Source organism: Daktulosphaira vitifoliae, unplaced genomic scaffold (assembly GCF_025091365.1).
Source record: "Daktulosphaira vitifoliae isolate Bord-2020 unplaced genomic scaffold, ASM2509136v1 Scaffold_3, whole genome shotgun sequence".
NCBI lineage: Eukaryota > Metazoa > Arthropoda > Insecta > Hemiptera > Phylloxeridae > Daktulosphaira > Daktulosphaira vitifoliae.
In genome coordinates, this window is record NW_026099574.1 from 30150003 (window position 1) to 30156987 (window position 6985).

Genomic DNA, 6985 nt, shown 5'->3' on the forward strand with positions numbered 1-6985 from the left:
TATAACAATAATATAGTTTGTTTTTACATTTAAGACTAGGGGTTGACATGTTTATTATAATAAAAGTAAAAAAACTGATAAGTATAATTTATAAGTTTCTTAAAGAGTGATTTTTAAAGGTGACTAATTATTGACCTCATGGCTGTATCGTGTGTAATATAATATAATTAAAGGACAGTATGTTTTTGTTAAATATTTCTCTAAGTTTTTTATTTAAAAACAATCATGTTATTTTAAGCATATGAATATAATTTATAAATAAGTGTTAATAATCTTAAATAAAAAGATTAAATGAAAAACTATTATTGTGGACACGAGTAGCCCACTTTCATATTATAATAGTGGCGAGTATATTACTACAGTTGGCTAATAATAGTTATTCGAAGCTTTTTCTATATTTAAAATGACATACAATTATAAATAAATAGCTTTTCAAGATTTAAATTTAATTGGATAAAATTATGTACTACGTTTTGTTTTTTATTTGATCTTAAAGACATTTTGTTTAAAGGAATAATAAAAAAGTAAAAATGTAATCCAATTGATACAACTCTATTACAACTGAAAAAGTCGTTACATTATTTTATGTATGTATACTTGTTTATGTGCATAAAATCTGAATTATATGGTAACTAGTCTATTGGTCATGCAACAGGGTAATACCTGAATAAGAAAACCCTTAGTTTAAGAATATAAACTTCTCCTATTTTTATAGTTATTTTGTTAGTTACTCGTTTGATACCGTCTCCATTTGCTGCAATGCGTCGACCGCTGAAAGTCTTTTCTTATATCCTGTCAAATCGACTGAGTAGATCAGTTTGTGAATTCGTGTACGTACCTAATTTATAGTACACGAATGTCATGTCATACATGCCGTTTTTACCAGCCTCTAAGTGTGCAATTCTTTTTACGCAAAGGGTTCAATAATAACACTGGGCCATAAGTCTACACAAATAAATTTGCAAAAAAAAGCTTAGCAAGAGATATCGCTTATCCATTTTGAGTCAAACTCGGGTAGGATGTTGGCACGGCACGTTTAACCGCAAAGAATACCGTAGCTTCAAAATGTGTATAAATAAATAAACACAGTGCTATATTCAATGTATATACATGGCTTATAACAAAGTCATGGCATAAATTAATAAGCTTCCGACGTGTAATTGGAATTTTCAAACCGTATTCCTTTACAAAAACGGTTATGGTGTGTACCTAAACTTTATCGAATTTGAAATATTCAAGCCGTGGAAGGTAACGAGACATACCGACGAATTCTGTGAAATTACAAAGGAGGACATGGCAAATGTGAGGACTACACGTTCTCTAAAATGACCAATGGCGGATACCAAGTTGTATTGTTGTTTCATACTATGGATATGAAGGATACTTAAATTCCGCCAAACACATTATCTGGGTATTTCAATTTTTTCAGATCAACAAAATATTGATCCTTCGATAATTATATAAGTTAAGTACAAATTTTTTATACATAATATATAGAAGAATTTTGGAATTTAGAGTACAATTAATCAAATATTTATTTTTATCTCTTAAAATATACACCAATAATAAATAAATACATACCAGGGTGGTTTTTCTCGTTTCTAAAATATTTAAATTAAAATTTATTTATTTAAAACAGTCGTATGAACATCGCAGTATGAATAAGATTTTTCAGGAAGTACCTATTCATTTTCAAAGCATGGAAGAAGATATTGTAAATAAGCTTTCCACAGTGTTTAGTCCCAAATGAAGGTGATGTCTCCTATTACTTTTATCTAAAATTATAATAAATGAGTCTACAACTTTCTGTTATTAAGATTTCAAAAAAAAATAGGATATTAACTTATAGTAATATTTTTAGAACTTTTAAAATATGTTTTTATGAGGCATAATTTTTGTTTTTTATATATCTTATATATCCACTGACTATCCAATCGCTAAAAGTTTTTAATGTATACGATGGCATACTAAAGTAACCGCCCCTTTCAGTAGTGATCCGGTACACCCAAGTCAAGTAATCACGATTAACTTTTTACTTAAAAATTCATTGCGTACTAATCTTACAATACTAAAAATTTAATAGTGAAGAGTTTACAACGATTATACTTGATTTGAAATATTTATTATTTAATTCAATAATCCAATACAGCAATTGGTGATAAATAAAAAGCAAGTACTTCTATTTTACGTTCTTAATCTTAAAATATGACGTATCATTTTTTTTTCGTCTAGGAAGTCTGTCGAATCTCATTGAGGATCGTCGTAAATGATACTGGCATCTGCTCTGTAGCTCCAAGATAGTAGAATAATATTTTTAAAAGTTTTACACAATAACTTTATATGTATATCCCATGGAAATGATAGAAAAAAATAATATTCCTAAAGAATTTTACGATGAACATAAAAAATAAATTGATGATTCCATTCTATGGATACAAACCGATACATATATTATGCACGAAGTATTCAGTATTGTTTTGTATATTATATCATTGAAATGAGCACAGTCGAGAATATTTTTATGTTTTTTTTTTATTTGAATATTTCTGCTCTAGTGAAATCAACATGACACTAGAAGTGAGATATGTACTAGAAAAACAAAAAACCTAATATTCTGTTACAATAAATACTACAGTGTTATTAAATATTACAGTATTTAATAACATAATATATTGTTACGTGCATAAGCCTATTCATTTTGATCTTAAAATTTGGTTTAGAACAATAAGACTAAGTTATGTTGTCTGCACGTCTCCTTATCAAAAATAAAGTTATGATTTAAAAAATACAGAATACGGTCTTAGAGCTTTAGTTATTATTTCATACAAAAACAATTTATTGGAATTTCCATATCATTTAGCGTTCTTTCATTTCTTTACTGGTTTGCCTCTACTAGAAAAATTAAGCTAAAGAATAGATTTATATGGAACACGGTATTAATATGTTCAAATAGAACAAAGAAATGTCCATTCATAGTAACATGGTTACTATGAAAAAAACAAGAGGTTCAAACGAAAGTTTGTTTCCGATTCAGATATTTTATTATGCACATGGAATGTCAACAATACTGTTACAATAACTTTCAATAATTTCGGGTTAAGCCACTAACAATGGATAAAAGTTGGTTGGTTTTAGATAAAAATGTATAAAAGTGCATAACATTAATTGTTTATTTTTATAGCCTAATTGTATATGAAATAGATGGCGTGAATCAAAACATTTCTTAGTATCGTATTAATAGGTAAATTTCAATCAATCGAGGGCTATTTAAAAATACTCTTAGGATGTTGAAAAATGTTATGTACAATTTTGTGTATTTTAATATTTTTGAACTCGCAAATGAAGTTTGAACAAAGCATACAAGTTAAAATGTTCAAAAACTTATTTTCTTCGTTTATAAAAAGTTACAAATAAAGTGACTGTTCTTCTAATAAATGTGGACGAAGTATAGTTCACTATAAATTATTTATTTCTATCTTATAAACTTTAAGCAAAGTATTATTATAAATGTCATGTACAAATACATAACTCGTATTACCTACCTTTTAAGTTTAACTACATAGGTTCGTGATTTTATAATATTTACAGCGCGATAATTTTGTAACAAAATTTAACACTGTGTATTTGGAAACGTTTCTACGTTTTTACTCTTTTAAGTTTGTTTTTTACTAACTTTAAATTTATCAATAATACGAAAATACAACGCAAATTGTTCAAATAATCAATTTATTTTGTTTTATTTTAAAAAAGATGAATATATATATATATTAAACAGCTAACTATCATATCAGTCTTATTTTAGAAACTATTTAATTTAAGGTGAAATTAGAAGTATAACCCTTTGTATCACGGTTCGTAAAGCGTTGTTGCGAACACCGTTGCAAAGAATTAAGGGGACTTTTACAAGAAGACAGTTATCTTGATTACGGTTGATAACACGGAGGTTATGATCACCGTTGAAGATTGAACTAACTTTTAAAGTAAAGAATTTTAATATATAAAATTTTGATCACGGTTGGTAACGCGTAGTTACAAACACCGTTGAAAATTATATATATTAAATATTAAGATTTAAGGAAAGAAATATAGAAACTTACTCGGTGGAGCGGTGTATGCACGTAAAGTAGTCGGTAATTCATATTGCAATCATTAGTATAAAATTATTTTAACACTAGTATTAAAAAACATAAAGAAAAACAAATGAAGAATAGTTAATTATGTACTTTATACTACCCGTCATCACCTGAGTAGTGTAGACCAATCGCCCATTGATAATTTATTTTTTAATATTTCCTAATGAATAAATGTGTATTTTATTAATTTCTTATTTAATTTGCGAGTTCCCGTTTGGACTGATATGTAACATAAAAGAGTTTACTAGCATTATTATCAATACAATCAAATAAAAAATACATTAATTTATATTCTTTTGAATAAAAGTTATTAAACAGCGCTGTCCAGAGGACTTTCTTGCAACTGACAAACAGTACTAAAGCTGTAGCGTAACGCTACAATTTTAAAATCAAAGTCGAATCTATGCTTAATAGATTTGATCTAGCGGCCTTTATGAAATTAACTTTTTATTTCTTTATGTATTCATATTAACTGGTGTACGTGGTGTAAATATAACTTAATATAAAAAAGAAATATGTATTTTATTAAATTTTCAGTATTTGTTTTCATCAAATTATTTTCTCTTGAAACAATTCTTGTTATTAATTGTTCTCTAAAAGAAAGGACAGTTATTTGGATATCATGTGATTTATTTAAAGAAGCTTTATATCGAAAGGAATAATGAAAATAATAAAATATTCCACTAAAAAATATAAAATGGTAAATTAAATTTAAGAATAATCAAATTAGCAATATTACTTTATTTTATTACTTTATTTTTTGAAAAAAATCCATAACAATGATTTTGAATAAATATGACATGATATTTGATTCAAATGGTTACATTTAAATTTTATTAATAATTGTTCACGCATTGTAGTTCCTGATATTTTTAATGTAATTTTACTAGGCACAACAAATAATTGACTATGTTTACTTACTAATTTTGACTACGTTCTATTTCGAGTTCAAACAATACAAACATAATACAATTGGTTAACGATATTTTAACAAATTTAATAATTTTTGATCCTTTGTTTGTGCGTTTCTTTTTTGTTTTAATAACTATTACAGTTTTGGACTATGTTAAAAGTATATTTTTCATTGTTTTTGTCTTAAAGAATAAACATTTTTTTTTTAAATTTATTTGTATTTTAATATTTTAAAATAATCATATTTTATTCATTTTTTTTTATAAAAAATTAAGATGGATTGATAATAAGTTTAGGATAAGTACTAATTGAGTTACAAGCAATTTAATACAAAAATTGGTTATGTAGAATTTGCGGTGGCACATATACCAGTACAAACTGTAACCATTCGCACTACATACGCATTATTTAACCCTTAAACAGTTGCGTGGGGGTCTAGCATACCCCCACATAAATAAAAACGGATGTATTATATTGCATAAAAGGTGTACATATATAGATAGATATAAATTTAGAAGATGGTTTTTATAATAATCTGACTCGATTTTCATAAATAAATACCTTCGAAAAACAATTTATGACTTGAATTATTCATCAAAATTGAAATGGGTCATATTTACCCCCACGCGACTTGTAACGTTATAATTTTTTTTTGGACATGTATTTATTTTCAAAATATCGTTTTATCGTAAATGCAATGTTATAATAGATATAATATTGTGGAATTGGGATTATGTGGATCTGCCACCGACTGTGCAATTAAGTTTTTAAAATAAATAATGTATTGAGAATTTCCACTACCCGATGATACGGAACAAATACGAACAAAATATATAATAAATACATCGCGTATATTAAACAGTATGCAAATATTGTTTGTAGAAAAATTAATGTTCAACAGATTCAGAGTAATTATATATACTTGTATCATAATAATTAAATGTATTGTAATATTAATAATAAAAAAATTCAATTCAGAAAAATGATTATATAAATGTAAATACATATAAAACTAATAAATATAAGCCGTGTTTGAGCTCAAAGAAATACAAGAAAAATTAATTTAAATACATTTTGTAATAGTAAAAGCTTTTATTTACCGTCTTAAAAATAAGATTTTGCAGTTAAAATAATTTTTTTACAAACTAAAATTTTAGTTTTTAATGAATTTTTGAAAATTAAGTTTTTTTTTTTCATAATTATATTAATATAATTTTTAGTAATGCACATAATTTTGTAATTTATTTATTTTTTAATTTTTATTATTGAATTTTTATCCATATTTATATATCATATGGTAACAAATAATGTCTCTGAATTTAAAAAAATTAACTTTTTTATACATGTTTTATACTTTTTTAGAAATGGGGTCTGATAGACCCCCACGCGACTATGAACGTTAAAATTAGGCACGCGCCTGCTAAAAGGTCAAATACCACAATAACTATGGAGTTTCCAAATGTTAAAATAATAATAATTAATTTTAACAACCTAATTCAACAAATGCTTAATATTTTATATTTTATAATATCTAAACGAATTCGTATTGAAATGTTAAATATTACTTTTATATTTTTTCTACCTTATATAGATATACGTTTTTTAACTAGAATAATATAGTTTAGCAGCATAAAATTCAATGATATAACCCGTGTTTATCTTTTATTACTCCTTAACGGCATTACACATCACCAACTAAGTATTTTTTGAAAATTTTACAGCAATGTAGTTGAAACTATTGCACATAAATAATAAGGTAGAGTTTCAGCATTTAATAACAATTTAATCTAAAAAATATTACGTAGTTTGCGCTTTAGAAATAATAAAAGTTTATAAATAGTTTATACGTCCAAAGTCATATTTTAAAATTAAAGTAAATACTAGTTATAATGTTGGCTCAATTAAATCTTATTTAAAATAAAAAAGACAAGCCATTTTAG